This window comes from Schistocerca gregaria, chromosome 2, assembly GCF_023897955.1.
Source record: "Schistocerca gregaria isolate iqSchGreg1 chromosome 2, iqSchGreg1.2, whole genome shotgun sequence".
NCBI classification, from domain to species: domain Eukaryota; kingdom Metazoa; phylum Arthropoda; class Insecta; order Orthoptera; family Acrididae; genus Schistocerca; species Schistocerca gregaria.
In genome coordinates, this window is record NC_064921.1 from 786,878,872 (window position 1) to 786,901,058 (window position 22,187).

Consider the following 22,187-nt stretch of genomic DNA (forward strand, 5'->3'; position numbering starts at 1 on the left):
TAGGAATGATCATCAAAATAAAATAAGAGAAATCAGAGCTCGAACAGAAAGGTTTAGGTGTTCGTTTTTCCCGCTCGCTGTTCGGGAGTGGAATAGTAGAGAGATAGTATGATTGTGGTTCGATGAACCCTCTGCCAAGCACTTAAATGTGAATTGCAGAGTAGTCATGTAGATGTAGATGTAGATGTTATATGCCGCCTGGAACAGCTCGCACACTGTGGATCCACTGTGGTGTGACGTCTCTCGCTTCCCATAATCCTCCTAGTTGCACGGCCCGACTAACGTTACGATGACGTACCGTCGGTTGCCCGCAGCTGACGAAAGTAAAAAGCTGGATAACTCCAACACAAATTTCGCTCTTCGCTTCGTAAAATTACCACTCGCACGAAAACATTAGTTTAAAACAGTGTAATACGCTCACCTATGGAAACATGAAATATCTGTGTAAAGAAAACTTCAAATATGTTACAAAAATTACAAATTACGGTTATAGCTTTAACCATAAATTAACGGTTTGACATATGTTCTTTTAGACACGTCCTCGCCAATTCAAAGATAGCAAAAATTATTTTCAGTAAGGCCGTTAACATTAAACATTCACTAGCGACTGGGTGAAACATGTCAAGAGGGACATAATATATGTGACAATAAGATAATCGTTCACCTTGTAGGACTATGACGGAATGCCTACTTTTGCAAATTTGAATATCATTTATTACAGACTGTTCGTCTCATAGTAGACGGGTCACTGAAATTTCCAGTTACAGTACCGTTTTACATACATGTTTAATGGTGCTGTACACATCGATACACAAAACATGGCATAAAAGTGATAGCATCTTGGCATATGACAATAATAGCTGTATCCATATCACAAGGATATCTCATAACCCGAGTCTAGGTTACTGATTTAAAGTAAACAAGCATTTGTAACCTTGAAGATCTGAAGGTAGCGGCTTAGCCGTGCCGAATCTACTAATCCAGTGTACCTACATGCGATCGAGGCAATAAAGACTTCATATCTGAAGCCTTCTTTATGCTGAATTCGTGCCCCCTCTTCAGCTAATAATCTTAGGTATCCGTAATATATATCTGTCTGTCTGTCTGTCTCTCTCTCTCTCTCTCTCTCTCATTGGACATTTTGCTGGATGTATAACTTTTGCCTGGTGATTGGTGCTGTGTAATGACGTCTCCTCACGTGCGCGAATAACTTATAGTGTTGATTGTTTCTTTCTGCTGCATGGGCTACGTCAATACTTCTGTCTGATGTCGCGAGTCGCTTTGTTAACGTCAGCTTAAGTACAATTTTAATGTCTTCCCCTTTTCTGTTCTGTGGCGTAACAGCACACTGTTGACAGGGGTAACTGGTACGTTATCTGCTTCACGAAGCTTCTCATATAAACTCTTGGTGTTCGCTGTAGTATCCAGAGTCCAATTATTCGTTTATTCAATCACTGGATTCAAAGATTCAACTACAAATTGCACTTCATCTCTCAGTAATTCAGTTTTAATATCTTCATATTTGAACCTAATCATTTGAAATCTGGTATCAGACTCACGAAACTGTTCACATGTTATGGAGGGGGACGCATCTGAAACTACATCTAGTCTACTGGTGATATCGCATGTTGTCGGTGTCTTGTTATCTGTATGCCGCAGCAGTGAAAGGTTCCAAACTGTTACATCATTCATCACCTGCTTGTTCCACGTAGCACAATCATTTGCCTCCTCGTGTTATTACGAAATCGTTCATTACTGCGCACATTTTCGCGAGTGTTCACATACTTGCGTGTCTCGGTACCACTATTGACTGTCACTTTCTTGACTGCGCGGTCGAAACTATCTCGTCATGGAGTGTCACATTCCTGAAAATGTTAATGAGGATGTGAGACGTTTTTCACCGATTCAACAGGCGTGTCTTCACGGTCAATATGTTCTGAACAATCTACAACTCTTAATAAAGCTTCACAATCATCAAACGTTCGTGATGATGCCAACTGTTTTCTTATTTTCCATGGTAAATGCTTTATAAAAATTATGATTAAATCGCTTATAGAATCATCCAGATAACTATTACTCCCCCAGTATTTCTGTAGAAAATTACGCGTCGACCCTTCGTGGCAGGCGTACTTCTGCAGGGAAGATAATTATGATTTGATGCTTCATTGTTTCTCGTGTGAGCAATATTTGAAGAGAAATGCATTTGCAAAGTCCACAAGTACGGAATACTGATCGGACAACTGTTTGCCTATTTTCTAGCACCTAGACTCATGTGTTGTATACAAATATGATTTTTTAACTGATTCGCTCTGAAATGCTGTAAACACAACTCTTAATTTTTTCGTGAATTCCATATGATGTAACGGTTTGTATAGATCAAATAATTAAAATTATCCTTTACTAAGCATGTCATCGACAATAATATTTCTACAAAAAACTGTACCAAGAATATCTTGCATGACCGTTTCATCCTATTGTCGGATAACACGTATATCGGCTGGTGCGTTGGATATTTTTACATTCTTCATTCTCTCTTCCAGTCCTCGCATTTTTACTCTAAATCGGAACGTTGTTGTTGTGAACCCGACACTACTTTTATCTGTCCTGGCCACACTAAGTCGACAACAGCAGGAATTATAATGTCGAAGGAACGAAAACCAAATCGAGACCACAACACAAGGCAGATGTCTACAGGGCATGTAACTGAGAGATCAAAAGAGATTTCCCTAAACATGCAAACGTGACAATCACTTAATATAAGCACGCCAAACTGCTAAGCTACTAAATACACAACTAACTTCAGTCGGCGTCTGCTGCCATTCTTCCCAATTCGGTGCGTGCCCACATCGTTGGTTCTTCGTCCTCCTTTGCCATGGCTCTGTCGGCAGACGCGGGCACGTAAAGATAAAAGTGCCCAGGCTTTTTTTATTTTTGGTCATCAGTCTACTGACTGGTTTGATGCGGCTGGATGTTTTCCAATCTCTGTCTTCCTCTATAGTTTTTGCCCTCCACAGCTCCCTCTAGTACCATGGAAGTCATTCCCTCATGTCTTAGCAGATGTCCTCTCACCCTGTCTCTTCTCCTTATCAGTGTTTTCCACATATTCCTTTCCTCTCCGATTCTGCGTAGAACCTCCTCATTCCTTATCTTATCAGTCCACACAATTTTCAAAATTCGTCTATAGCACCACATCTCAAATGCTTCTATTCTCTTTTGTTCCGGTTTTCCCACAGTCCATGTTTCACTACCATACAATGCTGTACTCCAGACGTACATCCTCAGAAATTTCTTCCTCAAATTAAGGCCGGTATTTAATATTAGTATACTTCTCTTGGGGAGAAATTCCTTTCTTGCCATAGCCAGTCTGCTTTTGATGTCCTCCTTGCTCCGTCCGTCACTGGTTATTTTACTGCCTAGGTAGCAGAGTTCCTTAACTTCATTGACTTCATGACCATCAATTCTGATGTTAAGTTTCTCGCTGTTCTCATTTCTACTACTTCTCATTACCTTCGTCTTTCTCCCATTTACTCTCAAATCATACTGTGTACTCATTAGACTGTTCAGTCCGTTCAGCAGGTCATTTACTTCTTCTTCACTTTCATTCAGGATAGCAATGTCAACAGCGAATCGTATCATTGATATCCTTTCACCTTATATTTTAATCCCACTCCTGAACCTTTCTTTTATTTCCATCATTGCTTCCTCGATGTACAGGCCTATGACTTAAGAAGTGTGGGGAAGGATGAGGGACAAACTGGAAGCCTGGCCAGCGTTTCGAAATACGGCAACCGTTCATCTCGTCCAACGGACTGTGGAGATGGCATCGGAAGGAGTTAATCAACCTCATTGGTTGTTCCTGACACACTGTGGAAGACAAACACCGCCGTGATCTTAAGTCATACTCAGGTTGTGGGGGTGTGGAGTCCTGTTGCCGCATACGCAGGGGGTTAAAAACTGATGTCGACCGTACAGAGTAATGACACTGGAGGTGCTCCTGAGGCGGTGGCTCACTACGCTCCTGTCGCAAGCGTAAACGGTTCCTGCGTCTCATGCACCTATCGTCTCCGACAGCGACCACAAAATTTTGCCGACCCCTGTGCTGGACTGTCATCCTCTATGTCCCGTCTGGTAGTCGCCCAAGCGTTAGAACACGAACCATCGTACCCTTGTGGAAACTGGGCGTAAAACAAGACTGCTTGGGACGCACGTGTGGCACAAAGGATGCAAATAGGTTTTAGGCTGTCATCTATGCATGAGTTCTGCCTGACTACGTCCATTTACCAGGCTGGTGCAGAACCTGGATAATAAATGCGGAAGCATATGGGTCTTAAAACTCCAAACCATCTGCCTGGCCTCAGGGATTGCTACTGGTTGAAAACGAGTAGTGATCAGGTGTAGGGTACCATTGTTTCAACAGAATGCCTGTAACTTCGACGCAAAAACCGGGGGTCATTATCTGAGGCCGGTGTGACTGCCGCACCATCTGTGGCAAAAATAGCTGTAGGTGCCATGATGGTTGATCTTACTGTTGTGGTTAGCATCTATTCTATACAGCGGATGTTTCACAGGGTGTCCTCCAGTACGAAACAAATCCCCCCCCCCCAAAAAAAAAGAGAATGACGAAATCCACGTGTACTCTGCAAGACTACACTGGTCTTGTGGCATTGATTGAGGCACTAAAGTCGACTGTGTTTACATCTTCACAGCAAACCCTTTTAATTAGTAACCCTTCCAGTCGTCCTCTTGGCCCATACACCTGTTTAATTGATTCTGCATCTCGAAAATGATTAGTGTTGTTGGCATGCATTAGAGGTTATCATTTTTATCAGACTGTAAATAACCTGAATGCTCAAGTAATTTAATGAAATGGTGGGCTTGTAATTACTATAATCAATTACTGATCGGTGGTTAATATATCAACATTTGATGACCTCTTATAAAAATTGTGGCAAAAGTTTACTGATCATAAAATAAGACAAACGACACAAGTTAAGCGAGATAGTAAGTTAATCACGAACAGTTGGGAACACAAATAGATGCAACAAATGGTTAACACTCCACTGGAGGGTGACTGGTTGGGAAAGACTAAGGTTTGTCTGTTTAATCTATTTACTCTGCTCAAAACAAGGATAACGTAATCCGAAATAGAGTTGGACGTTGGTGCAGCTGAGAATGAGTGGTGGGATGTAATTCTGTTTGCCTTAACAAGCCGGTACAGCAATGTTGTAGCCATCTCTCTATGTGTAGCGCTGTCTCAGGTGAGGGTCGTGATGCAAGCGTCTCCAGAGTAGCGATGTGTGGCGCCCATAATTTGCTACCGCGGACACGAAATATGCAAAGTCACGCCTGGCGAAGTCTCAGATAGACAGCAATTACTGTCTAATAGAGTTCTGAGTTCTTCGCAGTTTCCATCTCGTGACATTCCCATCCGCTGGCCATTATTGGACCAATCTGATTCACTTACATGGCAGTGTGCATAACGAGATCAAACGTCAAGGCGGCAGACCTTACACGAATTAGATTGCCCTCAGCACAGTGAGTTGTTCGAGATGACTGAGGTCGGAACTATCGGTACAGCTAAGTCTCCATCACAGTCTCCCCAGTGAAGACCAATGCCAGAGTGAAGTCACGCACAGGTCGAGTGTTCATGTACAACCCACTCATAATGCAGTCAAGACCAGAATCCTCTCCAGGGCGTAGTCTGAAACAGAAGAGCAAGTTTCTGAGCTCCTCCTTCCTATTAAACCTCGGTCAAAAACCCTCACAAGGATTTAGTGCCAATCACAAGACTCAACGAGCTCCATGCTTCCCCTCTAACTCATCTGTACCAGCCTTGGCCAATCCTAATCAAAGTTAATAACATTCTCCTCTTTTCTGGAAAAGCAGCCAATCCCAGACAAGTATCTTCGCAGACATAGAGGAAAGATGCTGCTCTCTCGACTTTCTTTTTCCACTGTCACTTTAGGCATAGTGGCTTACAGTGAACAACACGCTTATCACAGACATCATTATGTGGACAGGCCAAACGTTACAGTGTGTCCTACAAGGGGCCTCGGCGAAACTAAGAGAATTGCTTTTGTGTCCCAACACAGACAGTTTCAAGGTGACCATAAATGTTGCTTTCCTTTCTACAATTATTTCGAAGGCCTGAAGCTTCCGAAAAAGCTCGGAAGACATAGGGACAATATCATTTGATGGCTCCCTCGATAGCGCCCATTCCACAGTGAACATGAGAAGCTGGGTAATTTTATGGCTGCCATCCTTGGTCGCAAAGGAAGTTTACGACACTCTCGAAAGACCTTGGCTAGGAGACTTAAATTTCTACTGAGCCCTTGTGCCTGCCATGGCTAGAGACATCTAACAACTAGATCCTGACAGGTGTGTTTACTTCATCTCTTTGGCCAAAAGCGTAGTCTGCTCACTGGTGCGAGAAATTCTTGGGATCAGGGTTCTGTCCCCAGTAAGGGCTTTGAGATCTTATTTTCTCTAATAGCTGCACACGGCTTCCAAGCCCCAAATGTCCACTACAAGATTTACTGTTAAATTACCAAACTGCCTGCTGGTTCTCCACTCCAAAAAGTGCCATTTGAATGAAAGCCATCATAAAGATCCTGTATACATTAACGAAGTACACGCTCCCATCAAAACTGGCTCATGATGTTAACTTCCTGTCATCTCAAAAAAATGACGACGTGGTTGTAAAATCAACATTAAAGAAGAGCACTGAATATGAAAAGTAGCGAGAGAGTGAGACGTCCTCTCTCAACTCAATCCCACAGATGAACTGGCTGAGGCCAAGACAAAAACTTCTGGTGAGGGCTGCCTGGTTCTGCGAACAAGTGTGACACTGCGTCACAGCACGTTCGACATGAGTATTTACTGCAGGCCTCTATACATGTTGCTGAGCTAACACTTTCGTGCGAGAAAAATGAAGCAACTGAAGAACATGGGGACAGAATGACGGAGAAACTACCAACTGCCATTTATCATCCTCTGTTGTAAGCGACAACACTCCCTGAAATGCGCTGGACTTTTGTGAGACTGAAATAAGAACGAAAATATTGACGGGTGTCCTTAGGTGGGTCCAAAAGCCATCCCAACTGAACTGTTGCAACAACACTGTTCAACAATGGGTCATGACTTATGTCTATCGCTACTACCCTGGCAGTTATGGGAAAACCTTGCAACACCGTATCTAACACATCGTCGAGTGCAAGACAAACAATGTCCTAACTATCAAACTGCATTGGGACGCACTGGGAACGTGGACATTGCATCAGCATTTGGATGCTGTGTGGTGGATCGAAAACAGATATGATAAAAACAACTGTTAATAGTGCCCAGCTATGCAGTATCTGAGCAGTCTTGTCAGGGAGCCGGCCGCGGTGGTCGTGCGGTTCTAGCGCTCCAGTCCGGAACCTCGGGACTGCTACGGTCGCAGGTTCGAATCCTGCCTTGGGCATGGATGTGTGTGATGTCATTAGTTTAGTTAGGTTTAAGTAGTTCTAAGTTCTAGGGGACTTATGACCTAAGCTGTTAAGTCCCATAGTGCTCAGAGCCATTTCTTGTCAGGGAGGTCAGTATTAGGATGGAACAATGATACCAATGGTTTTTGATCTGTGGCTAAGTGAAATTTGGATCATACAGGAAAAGGTGTATTTTCTTAGCACCATAGACTATGGCCAGCGCCTGCTTCTCGATTTGGGATTAATTCCTTTGGAAGTGCGACAGTATCTTAGACGTGAAAGAAATCCATTGCTCTGATCTATCCAGAACTCTGTGGGACAGTACAGCAACAATGCCACACAGAGGTGTGTCAGCAGCCAGTAATAAGCTTTTGACCGGTGTGTAAACAAAGTTTGAGCAACAAGAAAAGTCACTGACAAGTGTACGACCAGATACGTTTCAAATATTTCTTACGAAGCTGACTGAGAGGTTGTGAGACATCCAGTTCATTGGGTATGAATTTGTTATGTTAGTTTACCTTGCTAAGGAACAACTGCTTCTTCAAGTTCTGAGTGGTGGGAAATTTATCAGTCGCCATGATGTGGTCATCGAATGATTTAATGCCCTCCCTCCCTTTAACACATGGAATACATACTTGCCCCTTCGTGCAAACTGCCTGAAACACTAGCAGCATGTTTCGGAAACGATCTTCCCATGTGGCACTCATGACAATAAAATCCTCCAGGTAAGTTGCACACTTTGGGATATCTCGAACTTTCTGCTCAATAAAACGCCGAAAACATTCTGGGACTGATGCAACACCAGACGGTAACACGTTAAAGATGTAAAGCACAAACGCTGTTTTAATACCGAAGAACTGCAAAACTGCTGTACTCACTGTTGGGAGGCAACTTTAGAGAGGCTTCCCCAAAATCAGTCTTTGAAAAATAGTATCAACCAGCCAACCTCGCCAATACTACCTTGATGCGAGGGTTTGATTAAGCTAGTCCTCATTGTGGGCATTAACTACGGATTTAAAATAGCCACACAGCCGAATTGTATTACGGAGGTTTTAATCACAACGAAAGGGGATTCCCACTGAATCAGTGCTACAAGTGAAAAAAAACTTCTAAGTCCTGGAGTCTGTCCAATTCAGTTTCAACGACGTACTTCATGCCAAATGGCAAAGGTCGAGCATGGTGAAACTTAGGGGTTACAGAAGGCTTACGCTGTATGTGTGCAAGAAATTCTTTTTCTTTATCCAACGTTGGCTCAACCAACTGTTTATAGTACTGAAAAAGCGACTCATGGTCGTGAAAACTAATTACTGGAGACGCTAAATTAATGTGATTAAGAACTTGTAAACCAAATGTCCCAAATGGGCCAAACCACCAATAATATTACTTGACGCTCCACACCTTAATATTTTGCCGCCACAACCAACTGACACTTAAGCGTAATGCATTGGTGGTTATAGGAAACCACTGCTTTTTCACCTGCTTGTAATGGAGGGCTCTGGGTAGGTAACCATATCGATGAACGATGCCGCAGCCCCAGTATGAACCTGAAACTCAATGGAGAGTTCCAAAATGCAGAATTGCATTTCAGATGACAGGCTTGGGGGGCGGATATGAAGACCGAAGTTTCTGTAATAAAAATCGCGACAAAGTGTCAGTCGAGAATCTGGCGTGCTCACATATAAGATGGGTGTGTGTCATCCGTCTTGACAGCAGCAGAATGGTTCTAGTTTCGGCACTGACCGACAGATGGCGGTACTTTAAAATGAGTACGGTCAGTTTGGCGTCCAGCCATATGACGGGAAAGCTTAATGGCCGGCAAGTGACTCATAGCGGGCTTTCTCCGGGCCGCTTTGAGCATAGAGCTAAAGTTAATGTGTTGTTGTTTTTGTTGTTGTTGTTGTGGAATTCAGTCCTGAGACTGGTGTAATGCAGCTCCCCATGCTACTCTAACCTGTGCAAGCTTCTTCATCTACCAGTACCTACTGCAACCTACATCCTTCTGAATCTGTTTAGTGTATTCATCTCTTGGTCTCCCGGTACGATTTTTATCCTCCACGCTGCCCTCCAGTGCTAAATTTGTGATACCTTGATGCCTCAGAACATGTCCTACCAACCCGTCCCTTCTTCTTATCAAGTTGTGCCACCAACTAGTCTTCTCACCAATGCTATTCAATACCTCCTCATTAGGTATGTGATCTGCCCATCTAATCTTCAGCATTCTTCTGTAGCACATTTCGAAAACTACTATTCTCTTCTTGTCCAAACTACTTATCGTCCATATTTCACTTCGATATATGGCTACGCTCCATACAAATATTTTGAGAACCGACTTCCTGACGCTTAAATCTATACTCGATGTTAACAAATTTCTCTTCTTCAGAAACGGTTTCCTTGCCATTCCCAGTCTACATTTTATATCCTCTCTGCTTCGACCATCATCAGTTATTTTGCTCCCCAAATAGCAAAACTACTTTACTACTTTAAGTGTCTCATTTCCTAATATAATTCCCTGGGCATTACCCGACTTAATTCGACTACATTCCATTATCCTCGTTTTGCTTTTGTTGATGTTCATCTTATATCCTCCTTTCATGAAACTGTCCATTCCGTTCAATTGCTCTTCCAACTCCTTTGTTGTCTCTGACAGAATTACAATGTCATCAGTGAACCTCAAAGTTTTTATTTCTTCTCCATGGATTCTGGTACCTACTCCGAATTTTTCTTTTGTTTCCTTCACTGCTTGCTCAATACATAGATTGAATAACATTGGGGAGAGGCTACAACCCTGTCTCACTCCCTTCCCAACCCCTGCTTCCCTTTCATGTCCCTCGACTCTTACAACTGCCATCTGGTTTCTGTACAAATTGTAAATAGCCTTTCGCTCCCTGTATTTTACCCCTGCCACCTTTAGAATTTGAAAGATAGTATTCTAGTCAACATTGTCAAAAACTTTCTTTAAGTCTACAAATGCGAGAAACGAAGTTTTGCCTTTCCATAATCTAGCTTCTAAGATAAGTCCTAGGGTCAGTATTGCCTCAGGTGTTCCAACATTTCTGCGGAATCCAAACTGATCTTCCCCGAGGTCCGCTTCTACCAGTTTTTCCATTCGTCTGAAAAGAATTCGCGTTAGTATTTTGAATCCGTGACTTATTAAACTAATTGTTCGGTAATTTTCACATCTGTCAGCACCTGCTTTCTTTCGGATTGGAATTATTATATATATAAGAATGTTGTCTACTACGGGGGCCTTGTTTCGACTCAGGTCTTTCACTGCTGTGTCAAACTCTTCACGCAGTATCGTATCTCCCATTTCATCATCATCTACATCCTCTTCCATTTCCATAATATTTTCCTCAACTACTTTGCCCTTGTATAGACCCTCTATATACTCCATCCAATTTTCCCTTTATACAACCTTCTTTTATGATTCTTGAACCAAGTGTTAGCTATGATTAAGTTGTGCTTTGTGCAAAATTCTATCAGGCGGCTTCCTCTTTTATTTCTTAACCCCAATCCATATTCACCTACTACGTTTCCTTTTCTCCCTTTTCCTACTACCGAATTCCAGTCACCACGACTATTAAATATTCGTTTCCCTTCACTATCTGAATAATTTCTTTTATCTCATCATACATTTCTTCAATTTCTTCGTCATCTGCACAGCTAGTTGGCATATGAAATTGTACTACTGTAGTAGGCGTAGGCTTCGTATCTATCTTGGCCACAATAATACGTTCCCTATGCTGTTTGTAGTAGCTTACCCGCACTCCTATTTTTTTTATTCATTATTAAACCGACTCCTGCCTTACCCCTATTTGATTTTGTATTTATAACCCCGAATTCGCCTGACTAAAAGTCTTGTTTCTTCTGCCAACGAACTTCACTAATTCATACTATATCTAACTTTAACCTATCTAGTTCCCTTTTTAAATTTTCTAACCTACCTCATCGATTAAGGGATCTGACATTCCACGCTCCGATCGGACAGTGGAAAGTGAATGTATGACGTAGAAATAAATAAAAACAGATCACAAGGCGGCACAAAGGAACTTGTAGGCTCATTTTAAAGCAGATAATTTGCCGGTTGTGCTCATATAAACAAGCCTCCAGTCGCCCTAGTAGTTTTTGAATTATAATAAATTCAGTATTTTTATAACTAAGTAAGATTGTAAATTGGACATCTTGGAGACGCTTCGACAAAATTTTCGAACGAGGTGTCAAATGAAATGTCTGAATGAGTAGTATGAAGTTAGCTATGTAACATTTTTACATGTTTTGAAGATTCAAATAAGGAGCCGGAATGCTGTTTTCGTGATTAAAAATGAAGAATTGTGATAGAAAATAAATGCGAACTATAAAGATAGCGGCAGTACGGAAAAGTAGACATAAGGAAATAGGTAATACAATAATAATATCAGTTATTTATAGATTGAAATTATTTTAAATAATGAAAAGTTCCATATAAAAACAAATAAATTTTAATAATATGAGAATAAGACCTAGTACAGAAATTCTGTTGATGAATCTGAATTCAGCGGAAAATTTCCGTCAGACTGTAAGTGTTACATGCATTTTATTGTGTCTATCTTAAGTGTAAAAATAAATTTTATGTGCAAACAAACTTGATTTGACTTCAGAGTGTTCTAACCGAGGGCTTTTAAGGGCATCCATTTTCTGTGGTTGGGGGCAGTTTTTCAGTTGAGCTGGAAGGGGTAGCACGTGTGACTGGCAAAAGTCCGTGCACGAATTGGACTTAGAATATTTTCGTACCGGGAAGACGTGTGGAACTTGTGATTTTCAGCAGTTGGGTGCTGCTGGATTTTGAAGAATTCTCTGCTGTACGTATGTGAGACTTGTGAAAATTCCGCGCACGAGAATATTTTCGTACCTCGAAGCCGAGTCGAACTTAATCTCTGAACAATCGCTGTGGGACACAGTGATTTCAGCTTGCGGTTGTACTTCGGGTTGTGTCTGGTTTATTCTTATTGTTTTTCAGGAAGTATTCTCCTCTCGGAACTTTGATCTCCTAGGGGTTTCAGCTATTTTAAAAGAAACGTTAAGTGAATAATTGCTGAATGATTGTGATTAATATTTGAGCGGCGCTGTTGAGCTATCTCGGTAAATGTCTAAGGTCAAATCTGGAACACTTAGCAGTATTTCAGTCATATCTGTGGTGAACAAGATAAAATAAACTCCAGTTAGTTAAAACTGTGTTGTGTTCACGAAAAATTATTCCCGTCTGCTAACATCTATTTATTTAAAATTATTGGGAATAGTGCAGCGGGTGTGGTTCGAACCCCAAAGAACTGACGTAGTTAATTTAATTAATAAGTCCAACCACATTTTACGGAACCCCAAGGGGATGCATGCTATGTAGGTGCTTGGGTGATAATTGTTTTTTTCGTGCTTTTTTACTAGATAGCTAACTTTGAAATAAAATAATTGTGATAACCCAGGGCAACCAGTGTGTTTCTGCAGATGTCGCGCATAGAGAGAAACCGTAGCACATCCCAAATGTTTTTCTCGGCCCAGCGAAGATCGCAAATGGATATTTCTCGTCCGTAGTAACTGGACTGCAGCACACGCTTATGTGCCGTCTGCCAGATGTGTGAGCTTGGCGCGAAAATGGCAACATTGCTCAACATTGCGAACAAGACGCTGCTTAGTACAGACACCAGTGCTGCGTTGCACTTGAAACAAATTTCATTTTAATGCTGACATTTCCCCCACTTCAGTTTGGTGAGGCAGCCGGGACAAGTACTAGAATCAAAGGAACCATCTGACGCCGAGGAAGAACTGCCGTTACTGTCTTCCTTACGGATCAAGAATTGCGACGACCACAGCGCCTTTTCCGAGGAAGTCGATCCGACGACCGGGAAAACTGGCTTCTGGCATCCACCTTATTAAGGTGATTAACAGAGTGGCGGTGAGACCGCTTCTGGACAATTAAAGGTGACCCAGGCACGTCAGGCCCTAAGGAACGAGTATCTGCTGTCTCGTCTGACGACGTACTACAGGAAGAACTACAGTCCTCTTCCGTTACGTGGTACTCATCAACAACAGCTTCGTGGGCCGCCGCAGACGGCTTGTACGACCCCTCGGGCCAAGCGAATAACTGCATCAAGGATAAGCGGAACCTGCTGGAGATACACCACGCCGAATACATTCAAACTTGCAATCTCCAAACAAACACTGTAACTCCGTTACCCTCTCCGCGTATGACTCGTTATTCTACTTTCGATGTTGACTGGATGCAAGGTACGCTGCCGCATCATGAGATTTACGTTGAAAATGGGGGCGGAAGGCGGCACACAACTTATCAAAGTTCAACGAGGCAGGGTTCATGTGCAGACAAAGCTTCGGTACCGAACTGTATAGAAAGGAAGACAGGAGGGGTGCACCCGTATGAGCCTCTTTTATTCCTTTGCTGGAGAGGAAGAAACGCCTCTGGTAATTGTCCCACCTCTCTGTACCTACGTGAAATTGCCCAAAATCGGGGGGGGGGGGGTGGAGGGGGGGGGGGGGGTACCGGAGACGGTGGCACCAGTTGCCGAGGTTGCTCCCGTGATTCCAACACCTACATAGGCTCAGCATGTTGTTGCAGTAGTTGCTGCTGTTGAATTTACATACGCTGCTGCCGCAAATCAATAAAGCCATCAATGTGCAATCAGGCCGCTATACGCGGGTATGAGACTCGCTGGTGTTATCCTGTCCCGGCCACTCCAAGTTGTCAACAGCGGAAACGTCCGAATAGCAAAAATCAAGTCGAGACCGGTGCGCAAACCAGAACGTCAATCACGTTCGAAAACAAGACATCGAACGATAACAGTTATAAATCAATAAAAACAGTCTCGAGAGCGTTTCCAAATTATGTATTTGTAGTCAACCGCTTTCGGCCCTTTCCTCGGACCATCTTCAGGTTTACACCGCAATTACGGCTGCAGGTGGCGCAGACGGAGCGAGATCCGTAGAACTACAACTGTCCGTATTTCTACGGATTTCACTTGCCAACAAATAAAAGATCGGTTGAAAACGTGATCTAGATTCTTTTTATTGGTTTTCAACATTTTACATCTATCGCTGTGTTCCATTCAACAATGCTTTCTACAATTTTAAACAAGAAGAAATTCCCCTAAACATGCAAACGCCTAAGTGACCGAATATCGGCACTTGAAGCTGCTAAGATAATAATCACACAACTGACATGAATGAGCGGCAGCCTCAACATGGCGTCTGAGTTTACTTGTGTCTGAATCTTAACTACAGCTGCTCCTCTCTGCTTGCAGTATCTCATGACCTAGCTTATAAACTCTGATTGTTTCTCGTCGAGAAATTTACTATATTCCTGCGCAAAATTACAGAACTGAATATGTAAAATTTTATGAAAATCTGCTGTGTTTCCCTCAAACCTTTTGTCCAAATCTATTTCACTGATTGACTACCTTCCTACAGTATTTATTCCGATTTTCCTCAAAATCATCGATCTTTCTGCTAGTGTCCTTAAGGTATTCGTTCAAACCCGTGCTCAAGTTTTGATTATTATCACCGAGTTTTATTATCATAGGTGTCATGTTTGGTATTCCAATTTTGAAAAAAATCCTGTAGCATATTCTCTCTTCCTTCGACGTCAACTTGATTATTCTCTATCTCTGCCTCAGATGGTTAAAGATCTACGTTGGAATTTGGATTTCCATTTTCCGCCGCATCTATATTTTCAATTCTCCTAATTTGTTCCTACTCATTAATAAGGTACATTCCAATACTGTCCTCATTGCCACTGTCATCTCCATTAATACCCTCACTATTATCTTTAAGTCCAGCCATTGTTATTTAGCTTTACACTGAACATCTAATTTATAATCAAGGTAACTGTTGAAACATCCTGGCAGATTAAATCTGTGAGCCGGACAGAGACGCAAACTCGGTACCTTCGTCTTTCGAAGGCAGGGACTCTATCGAATCAGCTAGCCAAGCACGACTTACGACCCGCTCCTCACAGCTTTACTTTCGCTAATACTTTCCAAACTTCGTAGAAGCTGTCCTGCGAACCTTTTAAGACTACCATTCCTGGAAGAAAGGATATTGCGGAAACGGCTTATCCACAGCCTGGGGGATGTTTCTTGAATGAAACTTTCTCTCCACTGCAGAGTATAAATTTCACTCTCAAAGTAACTGTTCATAAACTGCCCTAGTTGTCCCCACCAACGATGCTGTAACGCGACCGCTGGGTCCATGTTACGTTACTACGATACAGTTGCCTCTCACATCTCCATGAATTAAGAAACAGGTAACCCAGTGCGAGACAATTTAAGGAAGCTAATAATGTCGAGTCCGATTTAGAACCGTTATTGTTAACAGATCAGGAACAGTAAGATCCATTGTGGAATGTGCTACTAAAAACGAACACATTTAACAAAGATATGGTCAGGTAATTATATTCCGTATGCTACCATATGACATCGAACTTTTCACACAGAAACGCTCAAGCAAACAAACGCAGGGTTAATGACCATAATGGAAACGAATTAACAACTTCAACCGAAGAACTACGGCCGGTGCATGGCGCCAACCCGACTGCTCGCGTTGGACACGCAGACCTCAACACTTGCTGGACATCCACGCTATGCGCTTGCGCCCTGCGACGACGATCAGACTTTTTGAAACATTGTCAGCGGGCTGCGATTACTTTAAAATTCTGTCTCTACAAGACCGGAGGTAGCTGCAACATAGTCACTACGATCAAGCAGTTTGATATACTTACTCTCGAATGTTACAGGTAATAACGTGTGTCCTAACACGTGACGACTTGGGATACTCACAGTATCAAACGTAATTTGTAACTGTATTGATGAGTTTTTAGTTGGGAGGATACAGCACGTAGCTGTGGTTGACGATTCATGGAAACATTTAGAATTACACTCAAGGGCCCTTGTCCTTCACGTCATATGATAATGCCTAAGAAGGTGTGACTTAACGAGCTTTTCGCTCTCGTTTATGTACATACATCATAAAAGTTTGGCATCATCCTAGTTCCCAGGACTCCTGAAGATAGACATTGACTGTGGATATTGTATCACAGACACAGTCCCTTTGACTGTTCAGAGATGTCAGTAAACCAACCCAAAGATGTAAACAACCATGCATGAGCAGCGCCTATTAGGCGGAGGAGGTCCGACAGCCGATCAGTTCCAGTCATTCCACCAGGAAGGAGGTAAACGGCTCGTGTTGTCTGTAGTTCAACTGTGCCTAGACAGTCAATACCGCGGTTCGATCGCTTCCGCCTTGTAACTTTGTGCCAGGAAGAGCTGACAACAAGGAAAGTTTCCATGCGTCTCGGAGTGAACCAAAGCGATGCTGTTCGGACATGGAGGAGATACAGAGAGACAGGAACTGTCGATGACATGCCTTGCTCAGGACGCCCAAGGGCTACTACTGCTGTGGATGGCCCTTACTTACGGATTATGGCTCGAAGGAACCATGACAGCAACGCCACCATGTTGAATAATGCTATTCGTACAGCCACAGGACGTCGTCTTAGTGCTCAAACTGGGTGCAATAGGCTGCATGGTGCACACCTTCACTCCCGACGTCCATGGCGAGGTCCATCTTTGCAACCACGACACCATGCAGCCCGGTACAGACGGGCCCAACAACAAGCTGAAAGGACCGCTCAGGATTAGCATCACGTTCTCTTCATCGATGAGTGTCGCATATGCCTTCAGTCAGGCAGTCGTCGGAGACCTGCTTGGAGGCAACCCGGTCAGGCTGAATGCCTTAGACACACTGTCCAGCGAGTGCAGCAAGGTGGAGGTTCCTTGCTGTTCTGGGGTGGCATTATATTGGGCCCATTTAGGCCGCTGGTGGTCATGGAAGGCGCCGTAACGGCTGTACGATACGTGAATGCCATCCTCCGACCGATAGTGCAACCATATCGGCAGCATGTTGACGAGGCATTCGTCTTCATGGACGGCAATTCGCACCCCCATCGTGCACATCTTGGGAACGACTTCATTCAGGATACCGACATAGCCCGACTAGAGTGGCCAGCGTGTTCTCCAGAAAAAAGCCCTATCGAACATACCTGGGATAGATTGAAAAGGGCTGTTTATGTACTACGTGACCCACCAACCACCCTGAGGGATCTACGCCGAATCGCCGTTGAGGGATGGGACAATGGTGACCAACAGTGCCTTGATGAACTTGTGGAGATTATACCACGACGAATACAGGCATCCATCAATGCAAAAGCACATGCTACTGGGTATTAGAGGTAGCAGTGTGTACAGCAATTTGGAACACCACCTCTGAAGGTCTCGCTGTATGGTGGTACAACATGCAGTCTGTGGGTTGGATGACCAATAGAAAGAGCGAAAATGATAATTATGTTGATCTCTATTCCAATTTTCTGTACAGGTTTCGGAATTCTCGGAAACGAGGTGACGCAAAACTTTTTTTGATGTGTGTATGTGACCGAAAGAGACAGCCCTTCAGGAATTGTGAAACCCTGTCGTCCAGGACCGTGTGTCACGAAAAGCGCAAATTCTCCATGAGATTGGGAAATTAATAGGCGTCTATTGTGCTGAATGAAGCCTAGGCACGCCGGCAGCGGTGGTCTAACGGTTCTAGGCGCTCAGTCCGGAACCGCACGACTGCTACGGTCGCAGGTTCGAATCCTGCCTCGGGCATGGATGTGTGTGATGTCCTTAGGTTAGTTAGGTTTAAGTAGTTCTAAGTTCTAGTGAACTGATGACCTCAGATGTTACGTCCCATAGTGCTCATAGCCAGTTTGAAGCCTAGGCGCTGTAGTGTGCGAGTGAGACAGACGAGAACCTACGTCACAGGGAAACCCAGTAGAAGCTGTTGAGGCCAGGGAGAAGTATCAGGGTTAAATGCGGTTCAAACCCTAGACGAGTCTGAGTCCAGACGTTCCGAAACTGAGGAACCGCATGTGAGCCCGAACATCTTTGGGATGCTAGCTCGCGCAGACAATGTTAATAGTAAGCTCAGATTTTTGTCAGATGTTGCATTTACTTAGAAAGAAGTAGAATTTGAAAAAGTTGCACAAACATATACTTGGATTTTGATGAGACTGCACGCACGTTCGTACAATGACAGGCCACGTGTTTTAAATTTTTAAGAAATGTAAAGTTTTGCAACTCACAAAACGAAAAAACTATTGGTGTCCTTTGACTAAAGTACCACTAAATCAGGAGTATTGTCAGCTCTGACAAATATCTGAATGCAACTAGCTGCGGGAAGCCGTAGTAAAGCAGTTGAGAAACTGCAGTTCTTTGTTCGGATGCTGGTAAAATGGAGTCAGATTGCAAAGAAGGGTTTACATAACAGTTGTGTGTTCCGTCGTACAATATTACGTAACTGTTTAAGACCAATCCAAAGAGACTAAGATGCAGTTATGAACCAGTTCAATGAAGGGTAGCGTGAATGGACGAATTTTCGTATGACCCACCGGAGACCGTCATGGAACTACTGAATAACCTGTCCTGACAGACGCTGAAACCAACTACCATGCGAAAATTTACAAATTTAAAATAACACATTTTTATGAGGACTCTATAAATGTATTTTCGCCCCTCACTTATCACTCCAACAGGGACTATGAGGGAAAGGTATCTATAATAACTACGCTCTGCGCAAAGGCATTAATAACACGGTCTTCTTAAGATCCTTACGCGAATGCGACTGGGTTCAACCATAATGTTGGGTACAAAGGGGCTACCTTGGGCCATGTACTTCATAAGAGTACAGAAGTACATGTAGATGGCCAGTTACTGACCAAGAGCTTCCGTGGGAATAGTACACTTGAGGCTAAGGAAGACGATTGGCATTTGTAAGTAGCCGTAAAAAAGTTCCAGTTCCGACTCTGCTAAAAACCTGACATTTAAACCATTTTATTGAAAGCAAACTACCTTACTAAATTATATTTTTTTCCTTGCCTTTAGGGCTAGGGAGGCGCGATCCCCTCCCTCCCCCCGATCCTCCACCTCTCTCCTGGCAAACGGCGATCTCTGTACAGACAAATAAAGAGATGTCTCCAATTTCGTGACTCCTCAGGAATTGGCAGCAGCGCTATACTATTGGCAGTGAAATGTTCAGCACACTTCTCCCTATAGCTCCGTTGGCAGTATTATTACAGTGTTCTGAAAAGTACCGTTCTAAGACAATCGATAAATACCATTTACGCAACGGCCTGCTACAGGAGGATGTGACACCGAATGAAATTCAACAGAGAATGTATTGCACAAGAAAGTGTGGGTGCATTGTTGTTTCTCTCCGTTGTCGGAAGATCTGTGTGCACAATGTGTCTCCGAGATGCTAAGGCTTGAAATGAAGATGCACAGACTCCAGGAACTACATTCACGTTACGAAAATGACAACGACTTCATTCTGCCTTCAGTTGTATCAGAGAAGGAAACACGAGTACAGCACTACGAACCAGAGACGAAAGGTGAGTCCCTGGACTGTCGACACAAGGGAAAGCGCAAAGAAACAAACGCAGGATCCAGTTGCCGTCTCTGACAATCATGACATGACGTTACAAATGATGATTACCCTGAACATGGGAAAAGAAGCAGTTGAGAGCGACGCATCACAACGCTGTAAACGTTAATACCACGGCTAAGGAGGATCTGACAGGAATGGGGAAATGTTTTCCCACAGTACAGCAATGTAAGAGAAATTCATCGCAACGAAACGTCTACCACTTTAGTTCACCACTGCAAGGCACTCCATACTGTTCAGAGTTGGCCCCATCTGATAGCACTGTTTCCAGTCATGGAAGAACTGCGGGGACAGTACTGGTGAAGAAGTTGAGGCAACTATAAGAATCTGGTTACGGAAACAGAATGGAAACTTCTTTGCTGATGGGCTCTGGAAACATATTTCTCAGAAGCGTATAGAAGTCAACTGTCTTGTGATCATGTGGAAAACTGAATATCAGTAATTAAAGTACAAAATCTAAGGAGAATATCTGTGCCTTATCTGCTAAAATACTTCCACCGAAACCCAAGTTACGAATGAGGAAACATTACCTTTTCATTCAAGCATCAAGGATGTAAACGACTTAGCGATGTGACAATTTTCCGGTCAGAGACGTACCCTTATGAGAGAACCATACAGCGGTTGGACCAGAAACATAACACTTTACCATGTCTAATACATATTGGCATCTCATGAATACGGTGATCAAAGGAGATGCGACAATTCCTGCTAGTGTTCACAAAAGTAGACTGGGACGATGCGAGCTGGGTGAACAGTAGCCTTGTCGTCGTGGAACATAGCATCACCATTGGGGAACAAAAGTTGTACCATGGGATGGATCCGATCAGACAAAATCTTCACATAATTCTTGGCAATAATGCAACCTTGCAAAACATCAATGGGACCCTTGGAATACTACGAAATGGCTGCCAAAACTATCACCGAATGCCCACCATCTTTCACTCCCAAGACGTAAACTTGGCCAGACTTGAAAATAGTATTGAACAAGACTTATTCGACCAAATAAGGCTATACCATTACTTCATAGGCCAGGCATCTTCCTGTTACGGGCATTTGCAGTACCGTCGACTGGTTTGGGAATCGCAGCCCGCCGTGTAATTCCCTGCTTACGGAGTTCCCTTTGTTGTTTAGGTTCTGCAAGTTTCGTGACGGTGAAATACAGTTCTGGAGTGACCTTTTGAGCTGTTGTACTTAGTATTTTTCGCCAAATTTCTCTTCAGAGACCCTCCGTGACCATCACTTAACACACACATTCGTCCAGGTTGTAGCTTAGCAAATGATGTTTCCCCCCTTTCCTGTATGCGGTATAAATCTTAGATACCAAACTATTCGGCTCTGTTGGTTACGGAATGACCCCACAATATAACCACCAACAATTTGCTCACATTCGAATTTATTTAGCTCTGGCATAATGCACTCAACTACGAGGGTGAGTCAAACGAAAACCTTAAATTTGTAATAAAAAATCGAAATCTCGCGCCGTTATCCTGTAAGTTGGTTAGCGTGCTACAAACAGCGTGCAGAATGGCCTGTAGGTGGTAGCATAGTGCACACGCACACATACCGTCGCAGTATCAGTATAAAGATGGCTTGCGACTTGCACCAAGGAAGAACAGCGTTCTGTTATTCGGTTTTTGCGTAGTGAAGGTGTGAAACCTATTGAAATTTAGCAACGAATGAAGGTTCAGTACGGTGCTGCATGTCTGTCACAGCAGCAAGTCTACGAATGGAGTAGGAAGTTCGCAAATGGTCTGACTTCATGGAAGATGCTCATCTTTCAGGTCCACAGAACATTGCAGCAGTTGAAGCCATGGTGAAGGAAAACCGCCGAGTGACACTGAATGACATTGCAGCGTGTTTACAGATTAGTCATGGGTCAGTACACCACATTGTGCAGATTTCACAAAGTGTCTGCAAGATGGGTGCCACGGCAGCTGACTCCTGAAATGAGAGAAAGACGTGTTGATGCATGTGAAGAACTTCTTCGGCGCTTTGAACGAGAAGGTGATGGATTCCTTGCAAAAATCGTTACTGGAGACGAAACCTGGGTTCACTTCCACCAATCGGAAACGAAGAGGGCGAGCAAGGAATGGCACTATTCCTCATCACCAAACCAAAGGTATTTCGAACAGAAACATCAGCAGAGAAGGTTACGCTGACTCTCTTTTACGACGAAAAAGGCGTTATTTTGGAGCATTACAT